Source organism: Hyperolius riggenbachi, chromosome 3 (assembly GCF_040937935.1).
Source record: "Hyperolius riggenbachi isolate aHypRig1 chromosome 3, aHypRig1.pri, whole genome shotgun sequence".
NCBI lineage: Eukaryota > Metazoa > Chordata > Amphibia > Anura > Hyperoliidae > Hyperolius > Hyperolius riggenbachi.
The window spans coordinates 122,180,273-122,198,425 of record NC_090648.1 but is presented as its reverse complement, the minus strand read 5'-3'; the positions used below and the strand labels follow the sequence as shown (position 1 = coordinate 122,198,425).

The 18,153-nt window shown below is 44.6% G+C and overlaps 20 non-coding genes across 20 annotated transcripts; all 20 read left to right on the top strand.

Moving 5' to 3' along the window:
* Window positions 1-833: 833 nt before the first annotated feature.
* On the top strand, window positions 834-926 carry TRNAI-UAU (transfer RNA isoleucine (anticodon UAU)). The gene is given in 2 exon segments: window positions 834-871; window positions 891-926. It is a non-coding gene; the product is annotated as a tRNA-Ile (tRNA).
* A 327-nt stretch (window positions 927-1,253) lies between these two features.
* On the top strand, window positions 1,254-1,326 carry TRNAR-CCU (transfer RNA arginine (anticodon CCU)). Its single transcript has one exon. It is a non-coding gene; the product is annotated as a tRNA-Arg (tRNA).
* Window positions 1,327-2,548: 1,222 nt separating this feature from the next.
* On the top strand, window positions 2,549-2,641 carry TRNAI-UAU (transfer RNA isoleucine (anticodon UAU)). Its single transcript is given in 2 exon segments — window positions 2,549-2,586; window positions 2,606-2,641. It is a non-coding gene; the product is annotated as a tRNA-Ile (tRNA).
* A 327-nt stretch (window positions 2,642-2,968) lies between these two features.
* TRNAR-CCU (transfer RNA arginine (anticodon CCU)) lies at window positions 2,969-3,041 on the top strand. Its single transcript has one exon. It is a non-coding gene; the product is annotated as a tRNA-Arg (tRNA).
* Window positions 3,042-4,263: 1,222 nt separating this feature from the next.
* Window positions 4,264-4,356, top strand: TRNAI-UAU (transfer RNA isoleucine (anticodon UAU)). The gene is given in 2 exon segments: window positions 4,264-4,301; window positions 4,321-4,356. It is a non-coding gene; the product is annotated as a tRNA-Ile (tRNA).
* Window positions 4,357-4,683: 327 nt separating this feature from the next.
* TRNAR-CCU (transfer RNA arginine (anticodon CCU)) lies at window positions 4,684-4,756 on the top strand. Its single transcript has one exon. It is a non-coding gene; the product is annotated as a tRNA-Arg (tRNA).
* A 1,222-nt stretch (window positions 4,757-5,978) lies between these two features.
* On the top strand, window positions 5,979-6,071 carry TRNAI-UAU (transfer RNA isoleucine (anticodon UAU)). The gene is given in 2 exon segments: window positions 5,979-6,016; window positions 6,036-6,071. It is a non-coding gene; the product is annotated as a tRNA-Ile (tRNA).
* A 327-nt stretch (window positions 6,072-6,398) lies between these two features.
* On the top strand, window positions 6,399-6,471 carry TRNAR-CCU (transfer RNA arginine (anticodon CCU)). The gene has a single exon. It is a non-coding gene; the product is annotated as a tRNA-Arg (tRNA).
* A 1,205-nt stretch (window positions 6,472-7,676) lies between these two features.
* TRNAI-UAU (transfer RNA isoleucine (anticodon UAU)) lies at window positions 7,677-7,769 on the top strand. The gene is given in 2 exon segments: window positions 7,677-7,714; window positions 7,734-7,769. It is a non-coding gene; the product is annotated as a tRNA-Ile (tRNA).
* Window positions 7,770-8,096: 327 nt separating this feature from the next.
* Window positions 8,097-8,169, top strand: TRNAR-CCU (transfer RNA arginine (anticodon CCU)). The gene has a single exon. It is a non-coding gene; the product is annotated as a tRNA-Arg (tRNA).
* Window positions 8,170-9,391: 1,222 nt separating this feature from the next.
* On the top strand, window positions 9,392-9,484 carry TRNAI-UAU (transfer RNA isoleucine (anticodon UAU)). The gene is given in 2 exon segments: window positions 9,392-9,429; window positions 9,449-9,484. It is a non-coding gene; the product is annotated as a tRNA-Ile (tRNA).
* A 1,622-nt stretch (window positions 9,485-11,106) lies between these two features.
* TRNAI-UAU (transfer RNA isoleucine (anticodon UAU)) lies at window positions 11,107-11,199 on the top strand. Its single transcript is given in 2 exon segments — window positions 11,107-11,144; window positions 11,164-11,199. It is a non-coding gene; the product is annotated as a tRNA-Ile (tRNA).
* Window positions 11,200-11,526: 327 nt separating this feature from the next.
* Window positions 11,527-11,599, top strand: TRNAR-CCU (transfer RNA arginine (anticodon CCU)). Its single transcript has one exon. It is a non-coding gene; the product is annotated as a tRNA-Arg (tRNA).
* Window positions 11,600-12,821: 1,222 nt separating this feature from the next.
* On the top strand, window positions 12,822-12,914 carry TRNAI-UAU (transfer RNA isoleucine (anticodon UAU)). The gene is given in 2 exon segments: window positions 12,822-12,859; window positions 12,879-12,914. It is a non-coding gene; the product is annotated as a tRNA-Ile (tRNA).
* A 327-nt stretch (window positions 12,915-13,241) lies between these two features.
* Window positions 13,242-13,314, top strand: TRNAR-CCU (transfer RNA arginine (anticodon CCU)). The gene has a single exon. It is a non-coding gene; the product is annotated as a tRNA-Arg (tRNA).
* A 1,222-nt stretch (window positions 13,315-14,536) lies between these two features.
* TRNAI-UAU (transfer RNA isoleucine (anticodon UAU)) lies at window positions 14,537-14,629 on the top strand. Its single transcript is given in 2 exon segments — window positions 14,537-14,574; window positions 14,594-14,629. It is a non-coding gene; the product is annotated as a tRNA-Ile (tRNA).
* A 327-nt stretch (window positions 14,630-14,956) lies between these two features.
* TRNAR-CCU (transfer RNA arginine (anticodon CCU)) lies at window positions 14,957-15,029 on the top strand. The gene has a single exon. It is a non-coding gene; the product is annotated as a tRNA-Arg (tRNA).
* Window positions 15,030-16,251: 1,222 nt separating this feature from the next.
* TRNAI-UAU (transfer RNA isoleucine (anticodon UAU)) lies at window positions 16,252-16,344 on the top strand. Its single transcript is given in 2 exon segments — window positions 16,252-16,289; window positions 16,309-16,344. It is a non-coding gene; the product is annotated as a tRNA-Ile (tRNA).
* Window positions 16,345-16,671: 327 nt separating this feature from the next.
* TRNAR-CCU (transfer RNA arginine (anticodon CCU)) lies at window positions 16,672-16,744 on the top strand. The gene has a single exon. It is a non-coding gene; the product is annotated as a tRNA-Arg (tRNA).
* Window positions 16,745-17,966: 1,222 nt separating this feature from the next.
* On the top strand, window positions 17,967-18,059 carry TRNAI-UAU (transfer RNA isoleucine (anticodon UAU)). Its single transcript is given in 2 exon segments — window positions 17,967-18,004; window positions 18,024-18,059. It is a non-coding gene; the product is annotated as a tRNA-Ile (tRNA).
* Window positions 18,060-18,153: the final 94 nt, after the last annotated feature.

Below are 18,153 nucleotides of genomic sequence, written 5' to 3'. Positions count from 1 at the left end.
TCTTTTAGAGCAGAAAGGACGTTCTGAGTTCAGGTCCACTTGAAATTCGACAATGCTTTCAATGGGTATCCCACATCTCGTTACAAAAGGTCAAAGAAATGTAAAGTCACTATCATGTCACCACACTATGGAAAATCAGAGCAAATCCACCTTCAAAATGCACTTCCTGCTGATTTTCACGGACCCACTTCAAAGCTAGATGCAACGCGCAATTGTGAACATCTCAATTGGCCGGCTCTGCTGTCATATATATTTATATCTTCTATAATAATAAATTCAATCTGTCATTTTGGGTGCTGTGTGTAAGATACGCCTTGCCCAGTAAATACCCCAGGGATTCCCTGCATCATGCCTGCATGTGTAGTCTGCCCAACTCAGCCGACTGCATTGCGACTCTGGAGGAGTGGCACCTGCTGGGGATAAAACATGACTTGAGATAGGTGTGCTTTTCCTTATTATCGCCTTATATGCAGTAGGAACATGCACATTTAGCAGCAGACCAGAATGATCTCACACCTTTTCAGAGGTATTCATGGCTTTCAAAGCCTGCTCTCATGGCCTATTCTCTCACCACCACAAAAAAAGTGTGATTGTGTGCTCCTAGTCTGTGTCAAGCCTCCATTGAAGTCCACTCACCTCTATGGAGATGATCTTAATAGTCACCTTGGCTTGCTGATTTGGACAAACGCTCCCTGTCTTCTACCGGTTTTCTTCTTAACAAACAATTGACTTGGTCTTATAATGATTTATGACATGTGCTTCATTTTAACGAGTTACGCATCACAGGCCAAGTGTCCTGGTGATAAAGGCACCTCCCCAACAGCAGCAACGGAGCTCCAGTGGCGCAATCGGTTAGCGCGCGGTACTTATAAGACAGTATCTGTTGAGCAATGCCGAGGTTGTGAGTTCGAGTCTCACCTGGAGCAGAGATAGTTGCCCTTTTGCTTCCTTTAATGACCTTTCTCCTATGACCCAAAACATTCAAGCCAAAGGGTGCCAGTATGCCACTGCTACACGCAGGAGCTGTCATTGCCCAACAAGGGAAGCTTGTTTTGAGTGAGGACCAAAAAGAATGAGACCAATGCTTTTGCTTGTTGAAGAGCAGTGGAGGAAGCTGGCAAGAGCTATATCACCTGCAAAATCCATGGCACAACACAAGGAAAAGAAGTACGTCCATTTGCAACTCATTTGCTGCAAGAGGCATTGTGCAGTCTCTGTGGAGCAAAAGCCTACTTGCTGCACTTCTACAGCATGCCCCAGTGGCCTAATGGATAAGGCACTGGCCTCCTAAGCCAGGGATTGTGGGTTCGAGTCCCATCTGGGGTGGCACATTCCTTCTTTGGCCCTTACATGTAGCATACCAACACACATTGTACTCTGATACAAATGACTTGGATTCTCATGGCTGCCAAAGGCTTTTAAAGTGGACCAGAACTCTTGCACAGGAAAGAAGGAGAAAATAGAGAAATGCACCCTGTATATGTATTTAGAGGCTTTAGCCTGTCCCCCTTATTTGTGTCTAATCACTAGTTGTGGTGATCACCCTGGGTCACATGACTGCCAATGGCAGATAAGCTCATTTGAAAGCACAGGCTGTTAACAATATGTCTGCTTCCATCAGTCAGGAAGTAGAAACAGTGCAGATTTATCTTAGGATTTCTATTAGCTGTAACAAAGACATTTTTCTTGTTTAAAGGTTATTATGCTGTTGCGTATCTTTTAGAGCAGAAAGGACGTTCTGAGTTCAGGTCCACTTGAAATTCGACAAGGCTTTCAATGGGTATCCCACATCTCGTTACAAAAGGTCAAAGAAATGTAAAGTCACTATCATGTCACCACACTATGGAAAATCATAGCAAATCCACCTTCAAAATGCACTTCCTGCTGATTTTCACGGACCCACTTCAAAGCTAGATGCAACGCGCAATTGTGAACATCTCAATTGGCCGGCTCTGCTGTCATATATATTTATATCTTCTATAATAATAAATTCAATCTGTCATTTTGGGTGCTGTGTGTAAGATACGCCTTGCCCAGTAAATACCCCAGGGATTCCCTACATCATGCCTGCATGTGTAGTCTGCCCAACTCAGCCGACTGCATTGCGACTCTGGAGGAGTAGCACCTGCTGGGGATAAAACATGACTTGAGATAAGTGTGCTTTTCCTTATTATCGCCTTATATGCAGTAGGAACATGCACATTTAGCAGCAGACCAGAATGATCTCACACCTTTTCAGAGGTATTCATGGCTTTCAAAGCCTGCTCTCATGGCCTATTCTCTCACCACCACAAAAAAAGTGTGATTGTGTGCTCCTAGTCTGTGTCAAGCCTCCATTGAAGTCCACTCACCTCTATGGAGATGATCTTAATAGTCACCTTGGCTTGCTGATTTGGACAAACGCTCCCTGTCTTCTACCGGTTTTCTTCTTAACAAACAATTGACTTGGTCTTATAATGATTTATGACATGTGCTTCATTTTAACGAGTTACGCATCACAGGCCAAGTGTCCTGGTGATAAAGGCACCTCCCCAACAGCAGCAACGGAGCTCCAGTGGCGCAATCGGTTAGCGCGCGGTACTTATAAGACAGTATCTGTTGAGCAATGCCGAGGTTGTGAGTTCGAGCCTCACCTGGAGCAGAGATAGTTGCCCTTTTGCTTCCTTTAATCACCTTTCTCCTATGACCCAAAACATTCAAGCCAAAGGGTGCCAGTATGCCACTGCTACACGCAGGAGCTGTCATTGCCCAACAAGGGAAGCTTGTTTTGAGTGAGGACCAAAAAGAATGAGACCAATGCTTTTGCTTGTTGAAGAGCAGTGGAGGAAGCTGGCAAGAGCTATATCACCTGCAAAATCCATGGCACAACACAAGGAAAAGAAGTACGTCCATTTGCAACTCATTTGCTGCAAGAGGCATTGTGCAGTCTCTGTGGAGCAAAAGCCTACTTGCTGCACTTCTACAGCATGCCCCAGTGGCCTAATGGATAAGGCACTGGCCTCCTAAGCCAGGGATTGTGGGTTCGAGTCCCATCTGGGGTGGCACATTCCTTCTTTGGCCCTTACATGTAGCATACCAACACACATTGTACTCTGATACAAATGACTTGGATTCTCATGGCTGCCAAAGGCTTTTAAAGTGGACCAGAACTCTTGCACAGGAAAGAAGGAGAACATAGAGAAATGCACCCTGTGTATGTATTTAGAGACTTTAGCCTGTCCCCCTCATTTGTGTCTAATCACTAGTTGTGGTGATCACCCTGGGTCACATGACTGCCAATGGCAGATAAGCTCATTTGAAAGCACAGCCTGTTAACAATATGTCTGCTTCCATCAGTCAGGAAGTAGAAACAGTGCAGATTTATCTTAGGATTTCTATTAGCTGTAACAAAGAAATGTTTCTTGTTTAAAGGTTGTTATGCTGTTGCGTATCTTTTAGAGCAGAAAGGACGTTCTGAGTTCAGGTCCACTTGAAATTCGACAAGGCTTTCAATGGGTATCCCACATCTCGTTACAAAAGGTCAAAGAAATGTAAAGTCACTATCATGTCACCACACTATGGAAAATCATAGCAAATCCACCTTCAAAATGCACTTCCTGCTGATTTTCACGGACCCACTTCAAAGCTAGATGCAACGCGCAATTGTGAACATCTCAATTGGCCGGCTCTGCTGTCATATATATTTATATCTTCTATAATAATAAATTCAATCTGTCATTTTGGGTGCTGTGTGTAAGATACGCCTTGCCCAGTAAATACCCCAGGGATTCCCTACATCATGCCTGCATGTGTAGTCTGCCCAACTCAGCCGACTGCATTGCGACTCTGGAGGAGTAGCACCTGCTGGGGATAAAACATGACTTGAGATAAGTGTGCTTTTCCTTATTATCGCCTTATATGCAGTAGGAACATGCACATTTAGCAGCAGACCAGAATGATCTCACACCTTTTCAGAGGTATTCATGGCTTTCAAAGCCTGCTCTCATGGCCTATTCTCTCACCACCACAAAAAAAGTGTGATTGTGTGCTCCTAGTCTGTGTCAAGCCTCCATTGAAGTCCACTCACCTCTATGGAGATGATCTTAATAGTCACCTTGGCTTGCTGATTTGGACAAACGCTCCCTGTCTTCTACCGGTTTTCTTCTTAACAAACAATTGACTTGGTCTTATAATGATTTATGACATGTGCTTCATTTTAACGAGTTACGCATCACAGGCCAAGTGTCCTGGTGATAAAGGCACCTCCCCAACAGCAGCAACGGAGCTCCAGTGGCGCAATTGGTTAGCGCGCGGTACTTATAAGACAGTATCTGTTGAGCAATGCCGAGGTTGTGAGTTCGAGCCTCACCTGGAGCAGAGATAGTTGCCCTTTTGCTTCCTTTAATGACCTTTCTCCTATGACCCAAAACATTCAAGCCAAAGGGTGCCAGTATGCCACTGCTACACGCAGGAGCTGTCATTGCCCAACAAGGGAAGCTTGTTTTGAGTGAGGACCAAAAAGAATGAGACCAATGCTTTTGCTTGTTGAAGAGCAGTGGAGGAAGCTGGCAAGAGCTATATCACCTGCAAAATCCATGGCACAACACAAGGAAAAGAAGTACGTCCATTTGCAACTCATTTGCTGCAAGAGGCATTGTGCAGTCTCTGTGGAGCAAAAGCCTACTTGCTGCACTTCTACAGCATGCCCCAGTGGCCTAATGGATAAGGCACTGGCCTCCTAAGCCAGGGATTGTGGGTTCGAGTCCCATCTGGGGTGGCACATTCCTTCTTTGGCCCTTACATGTAGCATACCAACACACATTGTACTCTGATACAAATGACTTGGATTCTCATGGCTGCCAAAGGCTTTTAAAGTGGACCAGAACTCTTGCACAGGAAAGAAGGAGAAAATAGAGAAATGCACCCTGTATATGTATTTAGAGGCTTTAGCCTGTCCCCCTTATTTGTGTCTAATCACTAGTTGTGGTGATCACCCTGGGTCACATGACTGCCAATGGCAGATAAGCTCATTTGAAAGCACAGGCTGTTAACAATATGTCTGCTTCCATCAGTCAGGAAGTAGAAACAGTGCAGATTTATCTTAGGATTTCTATTAGCTGTAACAAAGAAATTTTTCTTGTTTAAAGGTTATTATGCTGTTGCGTATCTTTTAGAGCAGAAAGGACGTTCTGAGTTCAGGTCCACTTGAAATTCGACAAGGCTTTCAATGGGTATCCCACATCTCGTTACAAAAGGTCAAAGAAATGTAAAGTCACTATCATGTCACCACACTATGAAAAATCATAGCAATTCCACCTTCAAAATGCACTTCCTGCTGATTTTCACGGACCCACTTCAAAGCTAGATGCAACGCGCAATTGTGAACATCTCAATTGGCCGGCTCTGCTGTCATATATATTTATATCTTCTATAATAATAAATTCAATCTGTCATTTTGGGTGCTGTGTGTAAGATACGCCTTGCCCAGTAAATACCCCAGGGATTCCCTGCATCATGCCTGCATGTGTAGTCTGCCCAACACAGCCGACTGCATTGCGACTCTGGAGGAGTGGCACCTGCTGGGGATAAAACATGACTTGAGATAGGTGTGCTTTTCCTTATTATCGCCTTATATGCAGTAGGAACATGCACATTTAGCAGCAGACCAGAATGATCTCACACCTTTTCAGAGGTATTCATGGCTTTCAAAGCCTGCTCTCATGGCCTATTCTCTCACCACCACAAAAAAAGTGTGATTGTGTGCTCCTAGTCTGTGTCAAGCCTCCATTGAAGTCCACTCACCTCTATGGAGATGATCTTAATAGTCACCTTGGCTTGCTGATTTGGACAAACGCTCCCTGTCTTCTACCGGTTTTCTTCTTAACAAACAATTGACTTGGTCTTATAATGATTTATGACATGTGCTTCATTTTAACGAGTTACGCATCACAGGCCAAGTGTCCTGGTGATAAAGGCACCTCCCCAACAGCAGCAACGGAGCTCCAGTGGCGCAATCGGTTAGCGCGCGGTACTTATAAGACAGTATCTGTTGAGCAATGCCGAGGTTGTGAGTTCGAGCCTCACCTGGAGCAGAGATAGTTGCCCTTTTGCTTCCTTTAATGACCTTTCTCCTATGACCCAAAACATTCAAGCCAAAGGGTGCCAGTATGCCACTGCTACACGCAGGAGCTGTCATTGCCCAACAAGGGAAGCTTGTTTTGAGTGAGGACCAAAAAGAATGAGACCAATGCTTTTGCTTGTTGAAGAGCAGTGGAGGAAGCTGGCAAGAGCTATATCACCTGCAAAATCCATGGCACAACACAAGGAAAAGAAGTACGTCCATTTGCAACTCATTTGCTGCAAGAGGCATTGTGCAGTCTCTGTGGAGCAAAAGCCTACTTGCTGCACTTCAACAGCATGCCCCAGTGGCCTAATGGATAAGGCACTGGCCTCCTAAGCCAGGGATTGTGGGTTCGAGTCCCATCTGGGGTGGCACATTCCTTCTTTGGCCCTTACATGTAGCATACCAACACACATTGTACTCTGATACAAATGACTTGGATTCTCATGGCTGCCAAAGGCTTTTAAAGTGGACCAGAACTCTTGCACAGGAAAGAAGGAGAAAATAGAGAAATGCACCCTGTGTATGTATTTAGAGACTTTAGCCTGTCCCCCTCATTTGTGTCTAATCACTAGTTGTGGTGATCACCCTGGGTCACATGACTGCCAATGGCAGATAAGCTCATTTGAAAGCACAGCCTGTTAACAATATGTCTGCTTCCATCAGTGCAGATTTATCTTAGGATTTCTATTAGCTGTAACAAAGAAATGTTTCTTGTTTAAAGGTTGTTATGCTGTTGCGTATCTTTTAGAGCAGAAAGGACGTTCTGAGTTCAGGTCCACTTGAAATTCGACAAGGCTTTCAATGGGTATCCCACATCTCGTTACAAAAGGTCAAAGAAATGTAAAGTCACTATCATGTCACCACACTATGGAAAATCATAGCAAATCCACCTTCAAAATGCACTTCCTGCTGATTTTCACGGACCCACTTCAAAGCTAGATGCAACGCGCAATTGTGAACATCTCAATTGGCCGGCTCTGCTGTCATATATATTTATATCTTCTATAATAATAAATTCAATCTGTCATTTTGGGTGCTGTGTGTAAGATACGCCTTGCCCAGTAAATACCCCAGGGATTCCCTACATCATGCCTGCATGTGTAGTCTGCCCAACTCAGCCGACTGCATTGCGACTCTGGAGGAGTGGCACCTGCTGGGGATAAAACATGACTTGAGATAGGTGTGCTTTTCCTTATTATCGCCTTATATGCAGTAGGAACATGCACATTTAGCAGCAGACCAGAATGATCTCACACCTTTTCAGAGGTATTCATGGCTTTCAAAGCCTGCTCTCATGGCCTATTCTCTCACCACCACAAAAAAAGTGTGATTGTGTGCTCCTAGTCTGTGTCAAGCCTCCATTGAAGTCCACTCACCTCTATGGAGATGATCTTAATAGTCACCTTGGCTTGCTGATTTGGACAAACGCTCCCTGTCTTCTACCGGTTTTCTTCTTAACAAACAATTGACTTGGTCTTATAATGATTTATGACATGTGCTTCATTTTAACGAGTTACGCATCACAGGCCAAGTGTCCTGGTGATAAAGGCACCTCCCCAACAGCAGCAACGGAGCTCCAGTGGCGCAATCGGTTAGCGTGCGCTACTTATAAGACAGTATCTGTTGAGCAATGCTGAGGTTGTGAGTTCGAGCCTCACCTGGAGCAGAGATAGTTGCCCTTTTGCTTCCTTTAATGACCTTTCTCCTATGACCCAAAACATTCAAGCCAAAGGGTGCCAGTATGCCACTGCTACACGCAGGAGCTGTCATTGCCCAACAAGGGAAGCTTGTTTTGAGTGAGGACCAAAAAGAATGAGACCAATGCTTTTGCTTGTTGAAGAGCAGTGGAGGAAGCTGGCAAGAGCTATATCACCTGCAAAATCCATGGCACAACACAAGGAAAAGAAGTACGTCCATTTGCAACTCATTTGCTGCAAGAGGCATTGTGCAGTCTCTGTGGAGCAAAAGCCTACTTGCTGCACTTCTACAGCATGCCCCAGTGGCCTAATGGATAAGGCACTGGCCTCCTAAGCCAGGGATTGTGGGTTCGAGTCCCATCTGGGGTGGCACATTCCTTCTTTGGCCCTTACATGTAGCATACCAACACACATTGTACTCTGATACAAATAACTTGGATTCTCATGGCTGCCAAAGGCTTTTAAAGTGGACCAGAACTCTTGCACAGGAAAGAAGGAGAAAATAGAGAAATGCACCCTGTATATGTATTTAGAGGCTTTAGCCTGTCCCCGTTATTTGTGTCTAATCACTAGTTGTGGTGATCACCCTGGGTCACATGACTGCCAATGGCAGATAAGCTCATTTGAAAGCACAGGCTGTTAACAATATGTCTGCTTCCATCAGTCAGGAAGTAGAAACAGTGCAGATTTATCTTAGGATTTCTATTAGCTGTAACAAAGAAATTTTTCTTGTTTAAAGGTTATTATGCTGTTGCGTATCTTTTAGAGCAGAAAGGACGTTCTGAGTTCAGGTCCACTTGAAATTCGACAAGGCTTTCAATGGGTATCCCACATCTCGTTACAAAAGGTCAAAGAAATGTAAAGTCACTATCATGTCACCACACTATGAAAAATCATAGCAATTCCACCTTCAAAATGCACTTCCTGCTGATTTTCACGGACCCACTTCAAAGCTAGATGCAACGCGCAATTGTGAACATCTCAATTGGCCGGCTCTGCTGTCATATATATTTATATCTTCTATAATAATAAATTCAATCTGTCATTTTGGGTGCTGTGTGTAAGATACGCCTTGCCCAGTAAATACCCCAGGGATTCCCTGCATCATGCCTGCATGTGTAGTCTGCCCAACACAGCCGACTGCATTGCGACTCTGGAGGAGTGGCACCTGCTGGGGATAAAACATGACTTGAGATAGGTGTGCTTTTCCTTATTATCGCCTTATATGCAGTAGGAACATGCACATTTAGCAGCAGACCAGAATGATCTCACACCTTTTCAGAGGTATTCATGGCTTTCAAAGCCTGCTCTCATGGCCTATTCTCTCACCACCACAAAAAAAGTGTGATTGTGTGCTCCTAGTCTGTGTCAAGCCTCCATTGAAGTCCACTCACCTCTATGGAGATGATCTTAATAGTCACCTTGGCTTGCTGATTTGGACAAACGCTCCCTGTCTTCTACCGGTTTTCTTCTTAACAAACAATTGACTTGGTCTTATAATGATTTATGACATGTGCTTCATTTTAACGAGTTACGCATCACAGGCCAAGTGTCCTGGTGATAAAGGCACCTCCCCAACAGCAGCAACGGAGCTCCAGTGGCGCAATTGGTTAGCGCGCGGTACTTATAAGACAGTATCTGTTGAGCAATGCTGAGGTTGTGAGTTCGAGCCTCACCTGGAGCAGAGATAGTTGCCCTTTTGCTTCCTTTAATGACCATTCTCCTATGACCCAAAACATTCAAGCCAAAGGGTGCCAGTATGCCACTGCTACACGCAGGAGCTGTCATTGCCCAACAAGGGAAGCTTGTTTTGAGTGAGGACCAAAAAGAATGAGACCAATGCTTTTGCTTGTTGAAGAGCAGTGGAGGAAGCTGGCAAGAGCTATATCACCTGCAAAATCCATGGCACAACACAAGGAGAAGAAGTACGTCCATTTGCAACTCATTTGCTGCAAGAGGCATTGTGCAGTCTCTGTGGAGCAAAAGCCTACTTGCTGCACTTCTACAGCATGCCCCAGTGCCCTAATGGATAAGGCACAGGCCTCCTAAGCCAGGGATTGTGGGTTCGAGTCCCATCTGGGGTGGCATGTTCCTTCTTTGGCCCTTACATGTAGCATACCAACACACATTGTACTCTGATACAAATGACTTGGATTCTCATGGCTGCCAAAGGCTTTTAAAGTGGACCAGAACTCTTGCACAGGAAAGAAGGAGAACATAGAGAAATGCACCCTGTGTATGTATTTAGAGACTTTAGCCTGTCCCCCTCATTTGTGTCTAATCACTAGTTGTGGTGATCACCCTGGGTCACATGACTGCCAATGGCAGATAAGCTCATTTGAAAGCACAGCCTGTTAACAATATGTCTGCTTCCATCAGTCAGGAAGTAGAAACAGTGCAGATTTATCTTAGGATTTCTATTAGCTGTAACAAAGAAATGTTTCTTGTTTAAAGGTTGTTATGCTGTTGCGTATCTTTTAGAGCAGAAAGGACGTTCTGAGTTCAGGTCCACTTGAAATTCGACAAGGCTTTCAATGGGTATCCCACATCTCGTTACAAAAGGTCAAAGAAATGTAAAGTCACTATCATGTCACCACACTATGGAAAATCATAGCAAATCCACCTTCAAAATGCACTTCCTGCTGATTTTCACGGACCCACTTCAAAGCTAGATGCAACGCGCAATTGTGAACATCTCAATTGGCCGGCTCTGCTGTCATATATATTTATATCTTCTATAATAATAAATTCAATCTGTCATTTTGGGTGCTGTGTGTAAGATACGCCTTGCCCAGTAAATACCCCAGGGATTCCCTGCATCATGCCTGCATGTGTAGTCTGCCCAACTCAGCCGACTGCATTGCGACTCTGGAGGAGTGGCACCTGCTGGGGATAAAACATGACTTGAGATAGGTGTGCTTTTCCTTATTATCGCCTTATATGCAGTAGGAACATGCACATTTAGCAGCAGACCAGAATGATCTCACACCTTTTCAGAGGTATTCATGGCTTTCAAAGCCTGCTCTCATGGCCTATTCTCTCACCACCACAAAAAAAGTGTGATTGTGTGCTCCTAGTCTGTGTCAAGCCTCCATTGAAGTCCACTCACCTCTATGGAGATGATCTTAATAGTCACCTTGGCTTGCTGATTTGGACAAACGCTCCCTGTCTTCTACCGGTTTTCTTCTTAACAAACAATTGACTTGGTCTTATAATGATTTATGACATGTGCTTCATTTTAACAAGTTACGCATCACAGGCCAAGTGTCCTGGTGATAAAGGCACCTCCCCAACAGCAGCAACGGAGCTCCAGTGGCGCAATCGGTTAGCGCGCGGTACTTATAAGACAGTATCTGTTGAGCAATGCTGAGGTTGTGAGTTCGAGCCTCACCTGGAGCAGAGATAGTTGCTTTTTTGCTTCCTTTAATCACCTTTCTCCTATGACCCAAAACATTCCAGCCAAAGGGTGCCAGTATGCCACTGCTACACGCAGGAGCTGTCATTGCCCAACAAGGGAAGCTTGTTTTGAGTGAGGACCAAAAAGAATGAGACCAATGCTTTTGCTTGTTGAAGAGCAGTGGAGGAAGCTGGCAAGAGCTATATCACCTGCAAAATCCATGGCACAACACAAGGAAAAGAAGTACGTCCATTTGCAACTCATTTGCTGCAAGAGGCATTGTGCAGTCTCTGTGGAGCAAAAGCCTACTTGCTGCACTTCTACAGCATGCCCCAGTGGCCTAATGGATAAGACACTGGCCTCCTAAGCCAGGGATTGTGGGTTCGAGTCCCATCTGGGGTGGCACATTCCTTCTTTGGCCCTTACATGTAGCATACCAACACACATTGTACTCTGATACAAATGACTTGGATTCTCATGGCTGCCAAAGGCTTTTAAAGTGGACCAGAACTCTTGCACAGGAAAGAAGGAGAACATAGAGAAATGCACCCTGTATATGTATTTAGAGGCTTTAGCCTGTCCCCCTTATTTGTGTCTAATCACTAGTTGTGGTGATCACCCTGGGTCACATGACTGCCAATGGCAGATAAGCTCATTTGAAAGCACAGGCTGTTAACAATATGTCTGCTTCCATCAGTCAGGAAGTAGAAACAGTGCAGATTTATCTTAGGATTTCTATTAGCTGTAACAAAGAAATTTTTCTTGTTTAAAGGTTATTATGCTGTTGCGTATCTTTTAGAGCAGAAAGGACGTTCTGAGTTCAGGTCCACTTGAAATTCGACAAGGCTTTCAATGGGTATCCCACATCTCGTTACAAAAGGTCAAAGAAATGTAAAGTCACTATCATGTCACCACACTATGGAAAATCATAGCAAATCCACCTTCAAAATGCACTTCCTGCTGATTTTCACGGACCCACTTCAAAGCTAGATGCAACGCGCAATTGTGAACATCTCAATTGGCCGGCTCTGCTGTCATATATATTTATATCTTCTATAATAATAAATTCAATCTGTCATTTTGGGTGCTGTGTGTAAGATACGCCTTGCCCAGTAAATACCCCAGGGATTCCCTGCATCATGCCTGCATGTGTAGTCTGCCCAACTCAGCCGACTGCATTGCGACTCTGGAGGAGTGGCACCTGCTGGGGATAAAACATGACTTGAGATAGGTGTGCTTTTCCTTATTATCGCCTTATATGCAGTAGGAACATGCACATTTAGCAGCAGACCAGAATGATCTCACACCTTTTCAGAGGTATTCATGGCTTTCAAAGCCTGCTCTCATGGCCTATTCTCTCACCACCACAAAAAAAGTGTGATTGTGTGCTCCTAGTCTGTGTCAAGCCTCCATTGAAGTCCACTCACCTCTATGGAGATGATCTTAATAGTCACCTTGGCTTGCTGATTTGGACAAACGCTCCCTGTCTTCTACCGGTTTTCTTCTTAACAAACAATTGACTTGGTCTTATAATGATTTATGACATGTGCTTCATTTTAACGAGTTACGCATCACAGGCCAAGTGTCCTGGTGATAAAGGCACCTCCCCAACAGCAGCAACGGAGCTCCAGTGGCGCAATCGGTTAGCGCGCGGTACTTATAAGACAGTATCTGTTGAGCAATGCCGAGGTTGTGAGTTCGAGTCTCACCTGGAGCAGAGATAGTTGCCCTTTTGCTTCCTTTAATCACCTTTCTCCTATGACCCAAAACATTCAAGCCAAAGGGTGCCAGTATGCCACTGCTACACGCAGGAGCTGTCATTGCCCAACAAGGGAAGCTTGTTTTGAGTGAGGACCAAAAAGAATGAGACCAATGCTTTTGCTTGTTGAAGAGCAGTGGAGGAAGCTGGCAAGAGCTATATCACCTGCAAAATCCATGGCACAACACAAGGAAAAGAAGTACGTCCATTTGCAACTCATTTGCTGCAAGAGGCATTGTGCAGTCTCTGTGGAGCAAAAGCCTACTTGCTGCACTTCTACAGCATGCCCCAGTGGCCTAATGGATAAGGCACTGGCCTCCTAAGCCAGGGATTGTGGGTTCGAGTCCCATCTGGGGTGGCATGTTCCTTCTTTGGCCCTTACATGTAGCATACCAACACACATTGTACTCTGATACAAATGACTTGGATTCTCATGGCTGCCAAAGGCTTTTAAAGTGGACCAGAACTCTTGCACAGGAAAGAAGGGGAAAATAGAGAAATGCACCCTGTATATGTATTTAGAGGCTTTAGCCTGTCCCCCTTATTTGTGTCTAATCACTAGTTGTGGTGATCACCCTGGGTCACATGACTGCCAATGGCAGATAAGCTCATTTGAAAGCACAGGCTGTTAACAATATGTCTGCTTCCATCAGTCAGGAAGTAGAAACAGTGCAGATTTATCTTAGGATTTCTATTAGCTGTAACAAAGAAATTTTTCTTGTTTAAAGGTTATTATGCTGTTGCGTATCTTTTAGAGCAGAAAGGACGTTCTGAGTTCAGGTCCACTTGAAATTCGACAAGGCTTTCAAAGGGTATCCCACATCTCGTTACAAAAGGTCAAAGAAATGTAAAGTCACTATCATGTCACCACACTATGAAAAATCATAGCAATTCCACCTTCAAAATGCACTTCCTGCTGATTTTCACGGACCCACTTCAAAGCTAGATGCAACGCGCAATTGTGAACATCTCAATTGGCCGGCTCTGCTGTCATATATATTTATATCTTCTATAATAATAAATTCAATCTGTCATTTTGGGTGCTGTGTGTAAGATACGCCTTGCCCAGTAAATACCCCAGGGATTCCCTGCATCATGCCTGCATGTGTAGTCTGCCCAACACAGCCGACTGCATTGCGACTCTGGAGGAGTGGCACCTGCTGGGGATAAAACATGACTTGAGATAGGTGTGCTTTTCCTTATTATCGCCTTATATGCAGTAGGAACATGCACATTTAGCAGCAGACCAGAATGATCTCACACCTTTTCAGAGGTATTCATGGCTTTCAAAGCCTGCTCTCATGGCCTATTCTCTCACCACCACAAAAAAAGTGTGATTGTGTGCTCCTAGTCTGTGTCAAGCCTCCATTGAAGTCCACTCACCTCTATGGAGATGATCTTAATAGTCACCTTGGCTTGCTGATTTGGACAAACGATCCCTGTCTTCTACCGGTTTTCTTCTTAACAAACAATTGACTTGGTCTTATAATGATTTATGACATGTGCTTCATTTTAACGAGTTACGCATCACAGGCCAAGTGTCCTGGTGATAAAGGCACCTCCCCAACAGCAGCAACGGAGCTCCAGTGGCGCAATCGGTTAGCGCGTGGTACTTATAAGACAGTATCTGTTGAGCAATGCCGAGGTTGTGAGTTCGAGCCTCACCTGGAGCAGAGATAGTTGCCCTTTTGCTTCCTTTAATCACCTTTCTCCTATGACCCAAAACATTCAAGCCAAAGGGTGCCAGTATGCCACTGCTACACGCAGGAGCTGTCATTGCCCAACAAGGGAAGCTTGTTTTGAGTGAGGACCAAAAAGAATGAGACCAATGCTTTTGCTTGTTGAAGAGCAGTGGAGGAAGCTGGCAAGAGCTATATCACCTGCAAAATCCATGGCACAACACAAGGAAAAGAAGTACGTCCATTTGCAACTCATTTGCTGCAAGAGGCATTGTGCAGTCTCTGTGAAGCAAAAGCCTACTTGCTGCACTTCTACAGCATGCCCCAGTGGCCTAATGGATAAGGCACTGGCCTCCTAAGCCAGGGATTGTGGGTTCGAGTCCCATCTGGGGTGGCACATTCCTTCTTTGGCCCTTACATGTAGCATACCAACACACATTGTACTCTGATACAAATGACTTGGATTCTCATGGCTGCCAAAGGCTTTTAAAGTGGACCAGAACTCTTGCACAGGAAAGAAGGAAAACATAGAGAAATGCACCCTGTGTATGTATTTAGAGACTTTAGCCTGTCCCCCTCATTTGTGTCTAATCACTAGTTGTGGTGATCACCCTGGGTCACATGACTGCCAATGGCAGATAAGCTCATTTGAAAGCACAGGCTGTTAACAATATGTCTGCTTCCATCAGTCAGGAAGTAGAAACAGTGCAGATTTATCTTAGGATTTCTATTAGCTGTAACAAAGAAATGTTTCTTGTTTAAAGGTTGTTATGCTGTTGCGTATCTTTTAGAGCAGAAAGGACGTTCTGAGTTCAGGTCCACTTGAAATTCGACAAGGCTTTCAATGGGTATCCCACATCTCGTTACAAAAGGTCAAAGAAATGTAAAGTCACTATCATGTCACCACACTATGGAAAATCATAGCAAATCCACCTTCAAAATGCACTTCCTGCTGATTTTCACGGACCCACTTCAAAGCTAAATGCAACGCGCAATTGTGAACATCTCAATTGGCCGGCTCTGCTGTCATATATATTTATATCTTCTATAATAATAAATTCAATCTGTCATTTTGGGTGCTGTGTGTAAGATACGCCTTGCCCAGTAAATACCCCAGGGATTCCCTGCATCATGCCTGCATGTGTAGTCTGCCCAACTCAGCCGACTGCATTGCGACTCTGGAGGAGTGGCACCTGCTGGGGATAAAACATGACTTGAGATAGGTGTGCTTTTCCTTATTATCGCCTTATATGCAGTAGGAACATGCACATTTAGCAGCAGACCAGAATGATCTCACACCTTTTCAGAGGTATTCATGGCTTTCAAAGCCTGCTCTCATGGCCTATTCTCTCACCACCACAAAAAAAGTGTGATTGTGTGCTCCTAGTCTGTGTCAAGCCTCCATTGAAGTCCACTCACCTCTATGGAGATGATCTTAATAGTCACCTTGGCTTGCTGATTTGGACAAACGCTCCCTGTCTTCTACCGGTTTTCTTCTTAACAAACAATTGACTTGGTCTTATAATGATTTATGACATGTGCTTCATTTTAACGAGTTACGCATCACAGGCCAAGTGTCCTGGTGATAAAGGCACCTCCCCAACAACAGCAACGGAGCTCCAGTGGCGCAATCGGTTAGCGCGCGGTACTTATAAGACAGTATCTGTTGAGCAATGCCGAGGTTGTGAGTTCGAGCCTCACCTGGAGCAGAGATAGTTGCCCTTTTGCTTCCTTTAATCACCTTTCTCCTATGACCCAAAACATTCAAGCCAAAGGGTGCCAGTATGCCACTGCTACACGCAGGAGCTGTCATTGCCCAACAAGGGAAGCTTGTTTTGAGTGAGGACCAAAAAGAATGAGACCAATGCTTTTGCTTGTTGAAGAGCAGTGGAGGAAGCTGGCAAGAGCTATATCACCTGCAAAATCCATGGCACAACACAAGGAAAAGAAGTACGTCCATTTGCAACTCATTTGCTGCAAGAGGCATTGTGCAGTCTCTGTGGAGCAAAAGCCTACTTGCTGCACTTCTACAGCATGCCCCAGTGGCCTAATGGATAAGGCACTGGCCTCCTAAGCCAGGGATTGTGGGTTCGAGTCCCATCTGGGGTGGCACATTCCTTCTTTGGCCCTTACATGTAGCATACCAACACACATTGTACTCTGATACAAATGACTTGGATTCTCATGGCTGCCAAAGGCTTTTAACGTGGACCAGAACTCTTGCACAGGAAAGAAGGAGATCATAGAGAAATGCACCCTGTGTATGCATTTAGAGACTTTAGCCTGTCCCCCTCATTTGTGTCTAATCACTAGTTGTGGTGATTACCCTGGGTCACATGACTGCCAATGGCAGATAAGCTTATTTGAAAGCACAGGCTGTTAACAATATGTCTGCTTCCATCAGTCAGGAAGTAGAAACAGTGCAGATTTATCTTAGGATTTCTATTAGCTGTAACAAAGAAATGTTTCTTGTTTAAAGGTTGTTATGCTGGTGCGTATCTTTTAGAGCAGAAAGGACGTTCTGAGTTCAGGTCCACTTGAAATTCGACAATGCTTTCAATGGGTATCCCACATCTCGTTACAAAAGGTCAAAGAAATGTAAAGTCACTATCATGTCACCACACTATGGAAAATCATAGCAAATCCACCTTCAAAATGCACTTCCTGCTGATTTTCACGGACCCACTTCAAAGCTAGATGCAACGCGCAATTGTGAACATCTCAATTGGCCGGCTCTGCTGTCATATATATTTATATCTTCTATAATAATAAATTCAATCTGTCATTTTGGGTGCTGTGTGTAAGATACGCCTTGCCCAGTAAATACCCCAGGGATTCCCTGCATCATGCCTGCATGTGTAGTCTGCCCAACTCAGCCGACTGCATTGCGACTCTGGAGGAGTGGCACCTGCTGGGGATAAAACATGACTTGAGATAGGTGTGCTTTTCCTTATTATCGCCTTATATGCAGTAGGAACATGCACATTTAGCAGCAGACCAGAATGATCTCACACCTTTTCAGAGGTATTCATGGCTTTCAAAGCCTGCTCTCATGGCCTATTCTCTCACCACCACAAAAAAAGTGTGATTGTGTGCTCCTAGTCTGTGTCAAGCCTCCATTGAAGTCCACTCACCTCTATGGAGATGATCTTAATAGTCACCTTGGCTTGCTGATTTGGACAAACGCTCCCTGTCTTCTACCGGTTTTCTTCTTAACAAACAATTGACTTGGTCTTATAATGATTTATGACATGTGCTTCATTTTAACGAGTTACGCATCACAGGCCAAGTGTCCTGGTGATAAAGGCACCTCCCCAACAGCAGCAACGGAGCTCCAGTGGCGCAATCGGTTAGCGCGCGGTACTTATAAGACAGTATCTGTTGAGCAATGCCGAGGTTGTGAGTTCGAGTCTCACCTGGAGCAGAGATAGTTGCCCTTTTGCTTCCTTTAATCACCTTTCTCCTATGACCCAAAACATTCAAGCCAAAGGGTGCCAGTATGCCACTGCTACACGTGT